At 35.2% G+C, this 16,609-nt stretch overlaps 1 long non-coding RNA gene and 1 pseudogene across 1 annotated transcript in view; both read right to left on the minus strand.

Moving 5' to 3' along the window:
• The window catches only part of LOC138823571 (uncharacterized), a 32,035-nt gene that overhangs the window by 13,730 nt on the left and 1,696 nt on the right, over positions 1–16,609 (minus strand). Inside the window, exon 2 of the long non-coding RNA XR_011370856.1 lies at positions 15,700–15,833. This is a non-coding gene — a long non-coding RNA (uncharacterized lncRNA). The remainder of the gene's footprint in view (positions 1–15,699; positions 15,834–16,609) is intronic.
• On the minus strand, positions 9,075–9,171 carry LOC138823573 (U6 spliceosomal RNA; annotated as a pseudogene).

Genomic DNA, 16,609 nt, shown 5'->3' on the forward strand with positions numbered 1-16,609 from the left:
AATGCTTGATATGGGCCAATTAAGATGGTTTAACTCATCTTGGTTTAGTTTCGGGATGTCAATATTTGCCAGGAAAAGGTCCATTTCTGCCAAGTTCTCAAACATATTAGCCTAAAGTTTTGAGCAGTATTCCTTTATAATGTTCTGAATCTTGGTTGTTTCTGTAGTGATGTTTCCATTCTCATCTCTGAGTTTATTTATTTGGGTGTGTACTCTTCTTTTTCGGATGAGATTTTTTAAGGGTCTGTCAATTTTGTTAATTTTTTTCGAAGAAACTTCTCATTTTGTTGATTCCTCCTATGGGTTTTTTGTATTCTAATTCATTTAATTCTGAGAGAATTTTAATTATTTTTTCCATCAACTGGATTGGGGTTTATCTTGATGCTCTTTTTCAAAGAGTGTCGAATCTCATTAAATTGTTGGTTTCAGATCTCTCCAATTTGTTGATGTAGGAACTCAGAGCTATAAACTTGCCTCTGAATCGTGCCTTTGCTTCGTCCCGAGGAGCAGATAATCTCTGTGCTAATTTTTGTTGAATATCATGAACATTTGAAATTCATTTCTAAGTTCTTCCATGACACACTGGTGTTTCAACAATGTGTTTTTCAGCCTTCAGGTGTTACTGGACTTTCTTTTGTGGCTTTTTGTGTTGAGTTCTAATTTTATTCCCTTTTGGTGTAAGAGAATGCAAGATATGAATTCAATGTTTCTGAATTTTGACAAGTTTGACTTGTGACCTAAAATGTGTTGTATTTTGGAAAATGTTCCATGTGCTTCTGAGTAAAAAGTGTAATCTGATGCTGCTGGATGAACATTCGCTAGATGCCTGCTAAATCATTTGTTGTATGCACTGGTTTAAATTGGCGTTTTCTGTTGAGTTTTTGCCGAGTTGATCTATTTAGTGAGGATAGTTGTGTGTTAAAGTCCCCAACAATTAATGTCTTTGGATCTATTTGAGATTTAAAGTAGTATTTCTTGGATAAATTTGGGTGCACTATTGTTTGGCAAATATTTAGAATTGTAATATCCTCTTGAAGGAGAAATCCCTTAATTAGTATGTAGTAACCTCCTATATCTCTTCTCAATAATTTTAATTTGAAGTCTATTTTATCTGATATTAGGATTGCAACTCCTGCCTGTTTATGGGGGCCGTTTGCTTGGTAGATTTTGTTCCAGCTTTTCATTTTCAAAATGTGTTTGTTTTTTTATGGGCAAGTTGTGATTCCCAAAGGTAGCAGATAGAAAAATCTTGCATTTTAAACCAACTAGACAGTCTACGTCTCTTAATTGGAGAGTTACATTCACTAATATTGAGAGATAGGACCTAGTGGTATTTGGGTGTTCCTTCCATTTTATCCACCTTCTTGGGTGCTACGCCTTCTGGGTTCTTCCTATGGTTCTTGGATTCTGTTTGAGTGTGGTTTCTTGGCCTTTATTATGGTCTTGTTGGTTTTCAATGTGTAGGACATCTTTAAGTATCTTTTGAAGAACTGATTTGGTGGAGATATATTGTTTGTTTGTCTTTGCTATGGAAGATTTTTATTTGACCTTCAGTTATGAAGGAGAGTTGAGCATACATATAGAAATATTTTAACATATTTTTGTATCTACAGTAGATTTATGAAATCATCCTTCATTATAAAATAACGTGGAAACAAGTTTAATGAGGATCAAAGCAAAGAGAATTGTCACGTTTCTTGTTTTTGAATGAAATATGAATTGTGAGAATCAGTTTGAGGAAAACATTTAACAAAATGGATAATGACTATTAATTTCAATCTCTTTATTTGCCCATATCGTGCATCCTCACACATGAGTGTCAAAGTCAAACCAAACTTTTTTGTCTTTGTATTTAAATCACCTTATAATTTAGCGGATAGGTGAAGTAATCAAATAAAGATTAAAATAATAGTAACTGAGACTATGAGTTAGAGCTGAACATTATTTTAAATATGATAATAGCTAATTAAATTCCATATCTCTTACTTTTATTCTATTGTCATATCCCTTATGCTCACATTAGGAAAGTACATAGAAGATTCTCACTAAATTATGTGTAAAATTATGAAAAAATTTATTAAAAGAATATGGGCACATTGGGGCTGGGAAAGTGGCTCAGTGGTAGAGCTTTTACCTTGCATGCATGAGGCCCTGGGTTTGATTCCTCAGCACCACATAAGCAAAAAGAAGAAAGCCGGAAGTGGAGCTGTGGCTCCAGTGGTAGATCGCTAGCCTTGAGCAGAAAAGCTGAGGGACAGCGCCGAGGCCCAGAGTTCAGGCTCCTCAAATGGACAGAAAAACAACAACAAAGAATATGGGCACAGTGTGATTTTAGGTGATTGAGACCTGTAGGGGGTAGTGTGTTTTTGAGGATTTGATAAATGTGATGGAGATGAAGGAAGGGATGTGCTTATTCTGGAAAATTGGCTAGAGGATTGCTCCCAGAAAAATAGGGTTAATTCTTCCAAAAGGTTACACTAAAATCACTCTCACAATCATGTTCACTACTGAACTATTTACTGTAGAGAACTTATGGAAACAGCCCAGACGACCTTTAGTGGAGGGATGGTTGGAGAAAGTGTTGCACAAATACAAAATCAGATCGCACCCATCCATTATAAAGACTGTTACAGCATTTGCAAAGAAATGGATAGATCTAAAATTATAAGTAAACGAAGTCAGAGCCAGACACACAAAGGATGCGCATTTGGAAGCCAGAATTTTATGGAAGTTAAACAACAGTATTAATCAAAGCATGCTATTTGCAGAGGAGTATTTATCTATCTATCTATCTATCTATTTATTTATTTATTTATTCATTTATTTATTTATTTTTGGGTCCGGTCATGGGGCCTGAACTCTGGGCCTGGGCACTGTCCCTCAGCTCTTCAGCTCAAGGCTAGAGCTCTACCACTTGAGCCACAGCGCCACTTCTGGCTTTTTTCTTTTTGCTTATGTGGTGCTGAGGAATTGAACCCAGGGCCTCAGGCATGCAAGACAAGCAATCTACCACTGAGCCACCTTCCCAGCCCTGCAGAGGAGTATTTAAAAGGTGTAATTTCTTATAAAATTGAACTTTTAATCCAACAAAATGAATACCAGGAAACTATCACTTGGAAAAAGTGAGGGGAAGTCAAAGGGAAGGAATAAAGAGAATTCTGGAAGTAGAGAGTGAAGCCATAATATTCAATGCAGATAGTATGAAACTTGAAAAAATGAAAGTGGGGTGAGGTTTGGAAGGATGTGAGAAAGTTATGTAAAGATCCATTGTACTTATAAACTGATTCGTTGAATGGAAAATCCTTTGTACAAATATTTTATAAAAATATAATTGAAAATGATGGAAACATCTGATCTTAAACCGTGAGTCAATATGATAATTTCCTTCTCAGAAATTTTCTTTGCAGGTATTTTCCTCATAATGATAGAAAAGTGAACAACACAATGAATATAAATACATCACTTTGCATATCCTAAATAGACACAATATAAAAATCACAATAAAAATATTAGAATATATCACATGATAAAATAACAGGTAGAAAGTATCAAACTCTGATTGTTTTTCCAAGTATTTTACCTTTGGTATCTAATTTAATCCTCACAATAATCCCATAAAGTGGAACTACTTCTATTTTTAATTCTAAGATTATGATATTTAAGCCTTCAGAGTTGGAATTACTAGTACAACATTGCACACACGGTAAGTGTTAGCCTGCATTCAATTCCCACCATATGAAATAACCTCATTCTATTTGATAACTAAATACTAGCACTCAGTCTACTAATTCTAGGAAAATTTCCCAAAATTATTGTGCACACTCTAATAATATTTCACTTTATCTTTCTTAGAATATAGGTAACTAAGCTGGATACCGGTGGCTCACTCCTACAATGCTAGCTACTCAAGAGGCTGAGATCTGAGGATTGTGGTTCAAAGCCAGCTCGGGCAGGACAGATTGTGAGACTCTTATCTCTAATAAACCACGAGTAAACTGGAAGTGGCACTGTGTTCCAAGTAGTAGAGCTCTCGCCTTGAGTAGAAGAGCACAGGGACAGTACCCAAGCCCAGAGTTCAAGCCCCATGACCAACAACAACAACAAAAAAAAAAGAAAATAAGTAACTGTAATATGAAAACTCCAAGTTTATTAACAATTTATACCTCCCTGGTGAAAGGAACTGATGAACTATAACATTCTTGATTTCTAGCTCAAAATAGTAGAAACCATATTTTATCCCTTCTCTCAACACTGCACTGCCTGGGGACCCCATCTCTGGCTAACACAGTCTTACTGAAAGAATGACCTGCCCAATTCCTCATGGAAACACTGCAAGTCTTTTGGAGCAATCGTTTCCACATTGTAGCTCACCTAAATTGTTTATCATTAGAAGTATTGTGATTGCTTTTTATACCCAACGTTTTGAGAGAAATGTACTACTTTAAAATGTTATTAAAGAAAGACTGATATAAAAATCACTTTTGACCCCAGATAAATATTTTACCTTTCATATACCCAAAAAGGCAGTCTGATATATCATTAATAGTAGGAACGAGAGTTTAAAAATCATAGACACCAAGACCTAAGTATGAATTAAACACTCTCCAACTTGTGAATACAATTGGTTTAAAAAGACATCAATACTACTGCATTTTTAATTCCCTATGATAATGAAATTGATTCCCTATGATAATGATAATGATAAACTATTAACACTTAAAAATAACTCATTTTCTTGGGAGTAGGACACAAAACACAAGGTTAATCCTACCACATTTAAAAAGACCTTTATTTATACTCAAAACTCACTCATAACTATAGATTCTAAAACTAACTGAAGTACAGAGACACAAAGGATATCATTTAATTGCATCATGTTCATTCAATGGACTGTTAATAGAAAACAAAGTTATACTAGTAATTAGCTTACCGAATTCACTTACATTTTTTATTCTATTCCATTTACTTTGATAAAAACTGGGTTTTCATAAAATGACCCATAAAAAAGACTATAAACCAACTTACATTTTCAGATCTTAACAATATTTATTTCAGAAATTTTAGCTCTACAGTCAATGAACTGAAATAATACTAAAATATTCAAAGGATTTTCAGAAATTGAAAGACTTGCTCTGGGCTGTTATGTATATTGGAAAAGATATTCAAAAAGCCTTATTTGTTAAAGTTGCCATAGTTACTCCCACAAAAGAGCCATTAGTTAAGATCCCTGTGCATGTACAAAACACCTTCAAATGCATCCACAATCTGTACATGCACATCCTTTTTGTTTATTCGTTTTTGAAAGGAATATCTAACAAGCATATCCACAATACTTATTTTCAGTCAATAAGATGGGATCTTCAAACGTAATATGGGTTTGATTATCTCTTAGTGAGAATAGATATGATCTTGTAAAGAAAGTTATTTTCAACAGAAATCCGGAAAGGGTTTATCCAACTTGTGTTTCACAGGAATAACCAGAGAGTAATACCTGTTTGGTCAAGTCGGTCCAAATCGCTCCATGAATGTATCTTAAAAGTATAACCAATTTAAGAAGTCAAATACGTATTGTGTACTGACAATCATCTTACAGCAAAATAACTTACGACCTAATTATGTCTGTATCTTCTTACACAACATACAATAAGAGCTGAAAGCGATCTCTTTATCTAACTTAATGTTATAAATGTTTGATTATGATGACGTTATTATTAGACAAGTAATATGTACAGAAGGGTGGTTCCACTGAAATGACATGACAGAACACTGGTATATAAAAACATTCCAACACAGTTAGCTCTTTTCAGCCTCACCGTGTCCACATTGGCAAGCAACATTGCAACAGCACATGCACACATATACACATGCACACATGTTTGCACATGTACACACACATATACATGCATGCTAAATTCATGGTTTATTGTACAAAAAAGTTCAAATAAAATGTTAGTGATTAGGACAAATGATAATATGCCTTATTAAAAAATAATTCATAAACCATCACCACACGTTACATTTTACCTGCCTCTCCACATGTGACCACTTAATTTATTTTTAATTAATTAATTACGTTAATGATTCATTTGTTTGGTGCTAATACTAGGGCTTGAACTCAGGCCCTGGCTTTGTCCCAGAATTTACTTTTTGTTTCAGTTTTCTCAAGGCTAGCATTTTACTGCTTGTACCACAGCTCCATTTTTAGCTTTTGCTGGTTATTTTCAAATCAGATTCTAATGGACTTTTTTTTCTTGGTCTGCTTTCAAAACACAATCCTCAGATTTCATCTCTCTGATTAACTACTACTAAAGACATAAGCTATCAGTGTGGCTTCTACTTTTTCCTCTATAGTTATCTATTGCACTTACTTAGATAGTAATTTAAAACTTAGAGAATAGAAGCAAGATGAACAGTGATGATACTGTCCTGTCAGAAATTCAAGTTAGTAATATAAATTTATTCTTAAGAGCATACACAAACAATACCATGATATAGTGTAAGAGAACTCATTATTGAACATATGACCTTGAAGAGCTTTCTGATAGATCCATTATTTGTTAGTACCCAACATTAGAAAAATGTCTGAGGCATTGGTAAAATAGAAGTCCTTTGCATGACTACATACATTCCTTGTTTTTTAAAGACACTTGCTTTCATCTAAAAAGGAGGCTTGTCTATTGTCCTCATGTGATTTTGATGACTTAACATGCTTAGTGAGAAGGTCAAAATGTATTAGTAGTCCTTAACTATCAATTCACATTTTTCTTCTTGTAGAATATAATGATCAAATCAATAGTTCAGAATCAGCAAGCAATAGTTCAGAATCATGCTTCCAGTGCAAGTGGATCACCAGTAAGAAATCCTCAATACCAATTTCCACAAAGTTTTTTCACAGGTACAATCTCCCTGCCTTCTCTGCTGCTATACTACCTTCCTATTCCTTCATTGTACAGGAAAAGTGTGATTTAACTGATTTCAGTCAGTTCTGTTACTAGAATTATCAAGGACTTAGTTTATTGTCTGTAATTTGGTCAAAGTTATATCTCGTTATGTAGGCTACTAAAAATGTGTTTACTAATTTCAAGTAAATACATAAATTCTATTTCCATCTTTTTTAAAAACTAAATTTTGTTTGCTCTATAAATTGATCAGAGGCATGGATTTTGTGGCTAGATAGGTCATTGCACATCGGTCTCTTTCTCCCTTTCTTCATTCTCATAGATAATATGATTGCTCCATAATTATTCTAATTTATTTTGCTTTTATTTATTTGCTTGCCTCATTTCAGTTTTTGCTCTGCCATTTCCCAAATCATTTATATAGAAGGCATTATTTCCTATTTTCTCATTCCTAGAATAAGCTTCACATGAAGACATCATTGATCCTCATTTTCAGTGTGTACAATTGAATATGGAGGAACATCTTTCCTCTACTCTCCATCAATTCCCTACTCTCCAGCTAGAATAATTTCGAATAGTAAAATTGGAAAAAAAGAAATTAAATCATGGTGAATAAACAGATGCAGAAAATTCACAGGATATTTCTGACCAGTTCAACCAATGTGAACTATTAGGGAAATACATGGCCATCTCATTCCCACTGGCACTCAAAATCTCTGGTTAGGCAATTCTAAGGAATATGAGGAACAAGACGAAAAAGTAAGGAATGTTATCAATTAGAGAAAAAAATGGAGAAAGATCCAAGCAAATTTCTTCATTGGGCTGCCAAAAATATTTGGCTTACTACAGTGCAGAGACTTCTTTCCCAAAAAGGCCACTCATGTGAATAGTAGGGATGACGATTAGTATACCCCTCTTCATTGAGAGCCTACAGTGGACAGTTAGACATTGTCAGTGAGTTTGTGTCTCTATTGGCACATGCAATAACTGTGGCTGACTGGACACCCCTGCACAGTGCATATTTGTGGAATAATACCAGAGTGGCTTCTTTCTTACTTCATCATGATACAGATACCAATGCCCAAACTAAAGGCCTCTTGACCCCCTTACATCTTGCTGCTGAGAATTGAGATAGCAAAGATATGCTGGGTCTCCTTTTGTTGAACCATTATATAAAACCAAGCCTGAAGAACAACATAGAAGAAACTGCATTTGAAATTGCCAAAAGGATAAGCATGTATCCCTTCCTCTATGAAATTGTGGAAGGCTGTACAAATTGTTCACCTAAGTCCTAATGGTCGGGTTAAGTTTCTTAAATTTCAAAAATGCAAGTCCATGTTTTGTGTCCCTACAAAATATTTTCACAATACAAACAAGGGCAATATCCCCTTTTTTTAATGGTCGATCATGGGGTTTGAACTCTGGGCCTGGGAGCTATCTCTGTGCTCTTCAGCTCAAGGTGAGTGCTCTACCACTTGAGCCATAGCTCCACTTCCAGTTTTCTAGTGGTTTATTGGAGATAAGAGTACCGTACCACAGACTTCCTTTCCCAGGCTGGCTTTGAACCATGAGCCACCAGTGCCCAGCAACACCAATATTTTACTGTAAATATGGATTCCGTGGAATTCTTCCAAGTGAATTGCCTGCATTGGATGTCAAAATGTATTCAATAGTTTTTGTATACATGTATAATGATTTCTTCAGAGTTTGTGATTTTTTAAATCAGAAATAATTTTAAATTACCTGTTGAAATGAGTAGTACAGAAACTAAAATATTTCTAGTGCTTGTCTGAAAAAGTATATTTTAAAATATTCTATATTCTATGTTTGCATAATGTTCATAATTTATTTTATTTTCTCCTATATATACTTTGAAATCTACATTACTTTATAATACATAAGTTCATTAATGTGTCCTTTCCAATTACGTTCCATATAGAAACAGTTTGATTCCTTTTTTTCTAGGTCTTAATATTATCTTTCTTTGGGATAAAATAACAATGTCTAATTTGAAGTTTTGTGAAGTTTATGCTATGTAAACGCCTTTCTGAGGTGAAGATTTAATACATTGATGTCAAACGAAATTTAATTATATGAATTACGTGTTTTGTTACACTTGTAATTTTGTAATCAACTTTTTAATAACTGTTTTTCATTTCTTGCATCTGAAGAATGAAAAATATGGAATGCTTCTCAAACTTTCATATTACCCTTGTGCAAGTGCCATGTTAATCTCTGTATTGTAATTTGAGTATAAGTGCTGCTGAATCATGTAGTATCTTCTAAATTTAAGTAGTTAATGATGCAATCTTTATACAGGCTTATATCTATGGGTGCCTACTTGAAAACAAGGAAACCTTCTTGTTCCTAACAATGCTATCAATCTTATTTCCATAAAATTCTGTGAATAGTGGAAAAATTGCTCACATTTGCAATTTTTTTTTGTCATTGACTATCTTAAGTCTTTTTATTTGGAATTTGATTGTACTCTCAATTATTCATAGATAGGTCCAAAGGTGATGGCTTTTTCAAGTACTATGAATCCAACTTAATTAGCTTTGTGGACCTAATGGATTCAAAGTAAGCATTGCTTAAGAGCTACTTCTAATCTTCTTTAGCTGACATTTTCCCAAATGAGGTGTTACTGGCACAAACGTCTACCTGAGCCTTTACCCTTCTTCCATGTGGGAACAGACCAATCAGAATATGTTACCCTGACAGCATCGATTGTCTTACTGGAACAAAACTAATCATGGTTACAAGGGATCATAGAGAGACAAACAGTTCAAACAGAACTGTTCAGACTAGAAGGTATTTTATAAGAATATAGTTGTTTATTATACCTTCCATTTCAAAAGTAACTAAAGCCAAGAAGGTGAAAAAATTGTTCATATGCATGATTACTTAATGTCCTGGCTTGTCTACCATACAACCAGGCAGGAACTTACACTACTGCCTTTGTATCACCAAATATTTTCATAGTTGCAGGAGAAGTCCATATGTTTCTTCTCGTTATTAGGCATTAAATTGATAATGTTTTAATCACAGTGTTTCCTCTTGCTTCCATGCAAATGGTAAAGCTTTAGGTCTAACTCTATCAAACACTGAGGTAGAGATAATGGAATAATACTTTAAAACAGAGTTGCCTTTGATACAGTAACTACAACAGAACAATGCAAAACGTGTGCCTTTTAATTATATTATATATAGTTATATATTTTATATTTATATGTGCTGATTTTATATTTCACACAGTGAAACTTACTAGAATTAGTTGATAATTTGACAAATAAATTGATATTTATTCAAATAAATAGAATTGGAATATAAATAATTAGTTTTAAAATATATATTAGAATATAAAAAAGTATCAATAAAATGTCTTTAATATAAACTTGTGATACATTCTAACTGTTCTTTGTCTTATGAATCCACATGGTAAAAAAACAATGTTTTCCTCTAATCTATAATGAATTTTACTCTGCTGCTCTGTTTATTGTTTTAACTCGCTGGTCCCAAACTGTTTTTCTCCATATTTCTGAAGAATTCCTACTGATTATGCCAAAATTTATCTAAGATGTCTAAAACATATTATTCTTCTGCATTACCCATGGGTTTTAGGATCCCAGGTCCCAGTTACCTGCATCATCAGATAACAGGGACAAGACTTCTCACCAAGACCCATGCAACATGTCAACATAAAGTAATTGAAGACCCATCTCAATCTGTCATTTCCTATATTTCAGGGCCCCAATTCCTTGAGATGCAGGAATTAGCAGTAAGCAATTGTGAAATGCAAGGCAACTTAGCAATTATTTATTAGAGTAAGCTATTATTTCTATGACTATTAATCCCAAGATTTATGTCATAAAGTCATCCTACCCCAACAGTTTCCAACTTGTAAGGGGCAGTTTAAAATTACTTAATTCACATCATGAATACCTTATCTCTATTTTGAAAAAATACTACACCTCTGCTAATGTGACACCCTCTTTGTTCTGAAAAGAACACCACAATAAACTGAGCTGCATCATTTTTCCTCCACTGGTATTCTTGAGATCAGAACACGTGCAAATATTATTTATATTTATATTTTTTGGCTATCATAGATATTCAGGATGCTAAGATAGGAAAATTATGGTTCAAAGCCCACTCAGGCAAGAAGGCTTCTTAGAATCTTATCTCCAAAAAACTTCTCCACAAAAGTCAGACTCAAGTGGCACTGAGGTTGAAGTGGTAGGGCACAAGCCTTGAGCATAAACAGACTCAGAGACACTATCCAGGCCAAGAGTTCAAGCTCTAGGATGAACCAATAAAACAAAAACAAAATTGAAAACCAACCCCAAACCTAGCATTTTTCTCCATGTATACAGAGGCATGTAAATAAGAAATGGCTTCCTGTGTTACATATAGGTAGAAGAAAGAAGTCAGGCAATTAATCTTTTCATACCATATTAAACCAAACTCTTAAAAATTGTTTTTCTAAATATATAAATTAATGTCATCCATTTGTTGGCAACTCTGTCTAGATTATTCACATTAGCATGGTACACATGAACTATGGGAATTATCTATTATCTATGTTCTAATTATAACTCTCTTGAAAGAATATCTAGGCAAATAGAATGCCAGAATCATTTGTGAAATTTTCAATTAATCCCTTTACTTAAAAAGAATTTTGTAGTATCCTATAGAATATGAAATTATAAACAAAACAAAAAAATATATTTTAAATCTAAATTCTAATTTAGCAATTCTACAAAGTCCTACATTAGACGAACTTTGCTATTTCTCCAGACTTAAGCTTTTGTAATCCTTCAACATTTATTTGGAATCCAACAGAATGAGGCTTATTTAGTTTTGCAAATTTTTGGATGGGAATCATGAGCTATTTTGCATCTAGGAATGTTCTGTAATGATGAGAGCATTTAAAACACAAGTGAGGATATATATGAGTTGCATTCAATAGGAATCTTGACTTCTCAAAACATAATGACAAAATTAGCCCAAACTCCCAAATGTGTATTCCTTTCTTGTTGTTTGGTTTGTTTCACTGAGACAAAATTATTCTACCTGGTCCAGGGAAGGTATCGTTATGTAATTCCATTCTCTAATCTCCTGTCTGAGTGCTAGAATTCCAGGCTTGTATCACATTGCCCTGCCATAGTTTGTTTATTTAATCTAGAAACAAACTAGCAATTCTGAACTTCTCCTATGATCTTTACCACTAGACTGACTGCTCTGTGTGTATATGTATGTTTGTATGTATGTATGCAAAAAACTAAAACTGTTATTCAGCAATCTTGCTCGTGACTGGAATTCCAGCTTTTGGCTGGTTAATTATAGGTAGTGTCTCAAAGACTATACTGTCCAAGCTGGATGCAAATTGAACTTCTCAGACTCCTTTATATCTTAGGTTTTATTTTTCCAGGAGTAACAACTTTCAAACTTCAAACACTTTTGTGAGTGTAAAGTCTAACCTGTAGCCCAGATTTTTAACTCAAGAATTCACATAAAGATAGATGAAAATATACATTACATATCCTGAGTGTACACTGTTAGAAATGTGATCATAAACTAAGTTGTTGTGAGATCTGAGGATTGGAGTTTAAAGCCAGCATGGGTAGGAAAGTCCTGGAGACTCTTTTCTCCAATAATTGCCAGAAAACTGGAAGTGGCACTGTGGCTCAAGTGGAAGAGCTCTAGCCTTGACATGCGTTTCAGAGGGATAATCCCACGAACAACAACAACAACAACAACAACAAAAGAATATAAGAAAAGGAATGAAACAGAAATGTGATCTTAGCCACCAGGTTCATTCCTAGTATACCTGTTCTCACAAGATGGACTCTTTTTTTCCAGTTAAGTCTATTCTCCCATATCTGACTTGTATTGGAAACACAATCATTCTTCCATTTTCCTTTTTGCACATTTACGTGATTAGCAAGCGTGATTTAGAAAGGGAGTGGCCTCATGCTTCATGTTCCACTTAGGAGTAATGCTTTCTCTATTTCACTCCCATAAATCTACATACTAGACTTGGCTTTATTGTTTCAATGTTTTCTTATTTGGAGAGTCTTCTATATTGTATTGAACACTTATACATAAACACAGAACTTCTTTTTCTCCTATAATTGCTATTGTTTCTCTTACTGTTAACTTATGTACACTTGGGAAATTAATGCACAGCACATAGACTCACGAAAAATGATATGAGAAATTTCTTCCCATTTAAAGTTCACCTTAATTTACAGAACACACATAAGAAGTTTGAACAAAATGTTCTCATGGATAATGTATATATAAGCAATTTAAATTTCATTTCTCTTTACTAAGTTGTCTCTGAAACACGTGTTACCTCATGTCCAAAAGTGTCCTTGTGCTATTTCAATGAAGCCAGAAAACATTCATTATTTTTCTGGAGCAGCACTATAGATTGTTACTGGAAGTAACTGTTACTGGATGTGGATACTGATCCCAGGAGAGGAATTGAACATAGAGAAATGACAAAGTTCAAGTTAAGTATTGCTTTCCTTTTTACTATACAAGAAAAGAATCCAAGGCTGGAAGGAAACTCTGTCCTTGACTTTTTTGAGTGTCTCCTTTACTCATATAAAACTTGTCTGTAAACTTCTGTTTGAGAGTATTACAATATGCCATTTGAAGGCCATCATAGAACAAAAGGAAGTAATTTTGTTTTAAAAGTGTTCTACTGCAAAGAAGCAAAGATATGGAGGTTTTAAAGTGTCTTTTGGATGGATGTTTCACTCCTGAGATGATTACCTTGTTGCAGGAATCAGTTATCAATTCCTTTAGTCTGGTCCTGAGTTTTCCATAGCAATAAGGATTCCAAAAAACCAAGATCCAGTGAGTATGATCAGCAAAGGCAGCCTCTTCTCAGACCACCACTATTTTAAGAAGAGTCCCAAAGAAATACTCAGGGTTTGTTTTGTTTGCTTGTTTGTTTAGTTTGTGATGGTTCTGGGGCTTGAACTTAGAGAGTTGGCCATGTCCTTGAACAGTTGTCTTTCTTTCCCACCTGGCCCAAAGCTAGTACTCCACTACTTGAGCCAAAACTCCACTTCTGTCTTTTTTGGTGTTTAATTACAGATAAGAGTTTAACAGACTCTCTTGCCTGGGTTGGCTTTGAACTAACACAGTGAGAAAGTGAAGTGACATCAACTGTATGGACTTCACTTTTGAACCAAGAAATATTAGATGAAGTTTATTATAAACTTCATAATATTATTATTATTTGACAATTTTTAAAGAAGAGAATATGTTTAGCAAAGAAGCCATAATAACTCAGCAAAAGTAGGAGCACTACTAAATCATTTGGGAAGATTATTATTGACTTCATTCCTTTGGGGGAAACTTAAAGCCATATTTGTACTTTTTTGTTGGTTGTGGGGATTGAACATTGATCCTGAGCATGGTCTCTCAGCAATTCAGCACAACTTGAGCACTCTACCACTTTAGCTACAGCACCACTTCCGGGTTTCTGGGGTTAATTGAAGATAAGTGATTCATGGACTTTCCTGACCAGGCTGGATTTGAACCACAATCCTCTGGTTTCAACCTACTGAGTAGCTAGGATTACAGGCATGAGCCACCACCTCCTGGCTCATATTTGCATTTTTATGAGAAAGAATGGAAATCTGAACCAAATTATGTGACATGACAGCTTTTCAGAAGAATTGAGGTAGCAATAAATATGTCCTCCTTTTCCATTTTGTTACATTAATGACTCATGAGCTATGGGACTCTTAAATTAGCATCCTCTTTCATCTTTGTAGGTGTATTTAGTATCAGGAAATGTTCATAGAAAAATATAGAAAGACAGATTTTTAGAAAGCAAAGGAGATCAGGTATGAAAGAACAGCATAGAAGGAGATACATTTATCACACAGAGATTTAGAACTAGCCTAGGAGATTTTGAATGATAAAGGCAATGAGGAATAAGCCTAGTTGATAACTAGTTCTTCAATAACCGAAAATGGTTCCCTAGAATGGTTTCTGCTATACCTTAGTTACTAACATTTTTTCATTCCATCTGGAGTTATTCCTTCTCTTCTATCACAACTGTTAATTAGCCTCTGCCTTTTTGGTGTGATGACTGGCCAAAATAGTTTCCAAATCTCACTTACTACCCTTCTCATTGTGATTAGTAGTGACCCCACTGAAAAGCCTGGAATCTTTGAATTTCCAGAATTAATCTTCACCTGACATCTAAGCACATTCCTGGCATTAATTGCCGTGACCTAATGAGCAAAACATTTTTTCAACACAGTATCCTATCATAGGTAAAGTATATGAATTAGGGACTATTTTCAGGTATCAGTATGGAAAGAGCAATTATATATTCCAAGTATGGGTTCTTTATTTTACTAACTAACTAAATGTTCATTGTTGTTGTTGCTGTTGTTGTTTTGGAAGTCCTGGGGCTGAAACTCAGTGCTTGGGAATTATTCCTCAGCTTTTTTTTTTTTTCCTCAACGCTAACCCTCCACCACTTGAGGCACAGGACCACTTCCAGTGTTTCCTTTTCAATTTTATGGTACTGAGGAATTGAACCCAAGGTTTCATGCATGCTAGGCAATCACCATACTATGAAGCCACATTCCCAGAACCCTAAATGACTTTCTTAAGCTGGCATTACATTTTCATTCTGTAACTATGTATCATAATTTTAGCCAGAAATTTTTTCTAGAAAAGAGCATTAAACACAGTACTGAGTCCAGTAAGGCTAGATGAACAATGGATAACTGTCACAGTGTAGCCAGGGCACAGAGGGACTTACCTCATGGAGCTAGTACAGCAGACTGAGTGAGACAGTTCCTTACCCACAGCCTACCTCCAGAATGAGAGGGCCACCTTGGTTCCAACCACATGGGGAAGCTGGGCCACCTCCTCTAGCATGCATTGAATCAGTTCCTGAGAGAGAAAGAGAAAGAAAGACGGTCAGAATTTTACTTAAGCCAGGTGCCGGTGGCTCAGGCCTATAATCATAAGTACAATGGAGGCTGAGATATGAAGATGATGGTTTATAGCCAGCCCGGGCAGGAACACCTGTGAGACTTTTATCTCCAAAGAATCACCAGAAAACTGGAAGTGGTGCTGTGACTCAAGTTGTAGAGTGCTAGCTTTGAGCTGAGGAGCTTGAGGAGATGCCCAGGCCCAAATTTCAAGCCCCATGACTGAAAAGAAGTGGACTTCCCACCACAAGAAGTGGACTGAATAGCACCCATTGTCCTAGGGAGCATGGCAGAGAAGTCAGGCTGAGCTTTCTGTCAGCTGGGAGTCATTAGTAGGTCACCCGGCTTCTCTGTGCCTCAGTTTCCCCAGCTTCAAAACTGAACAAGGTGAAGAATCCCGTTACTCATGGGGATAGGGTAATAAAGAAAGAGAGCCATGTTTTGTTTCATAATCCCATACCTGTTACACCATTAATAACACACACCATCTGAGATCTTTCCGGGTATCTTCTTATTATATGCTCACAGAATTGCCAAGAACAGTATCAGATGGCCCCTCCCTCTGTGCTTGTCCCTGCTCCAGAGATCCCTCTGTATTAATCCCTTGTTTCCTTACAACTGTCCCATGAGGAGATTGAAGTACAATGGTTGAGGCCCAACCCAGAGCTTCACCTCTGGTCAAGAATCGGCTGCCGTGGACTGAGTTTGGGACAATCCATCTAAACCAATGACTGA

This window comes from Dipodomys merriami, unplaced genomic scaffold (assembly GCF_024711535.1).
Source record: "Dipodomys merriami isolate MVZ:Mamm:240054 unplaced genomic scaffold, mDipMer1.0.p SCAF_1204, whole genome shotgun sequence".
Lineage (NCBI taxonomy): Eukaryota > Metazoa > Chordata > Mammalia > Rodentia > Heteromyidae > Dipodomys > Dipodomys merriami.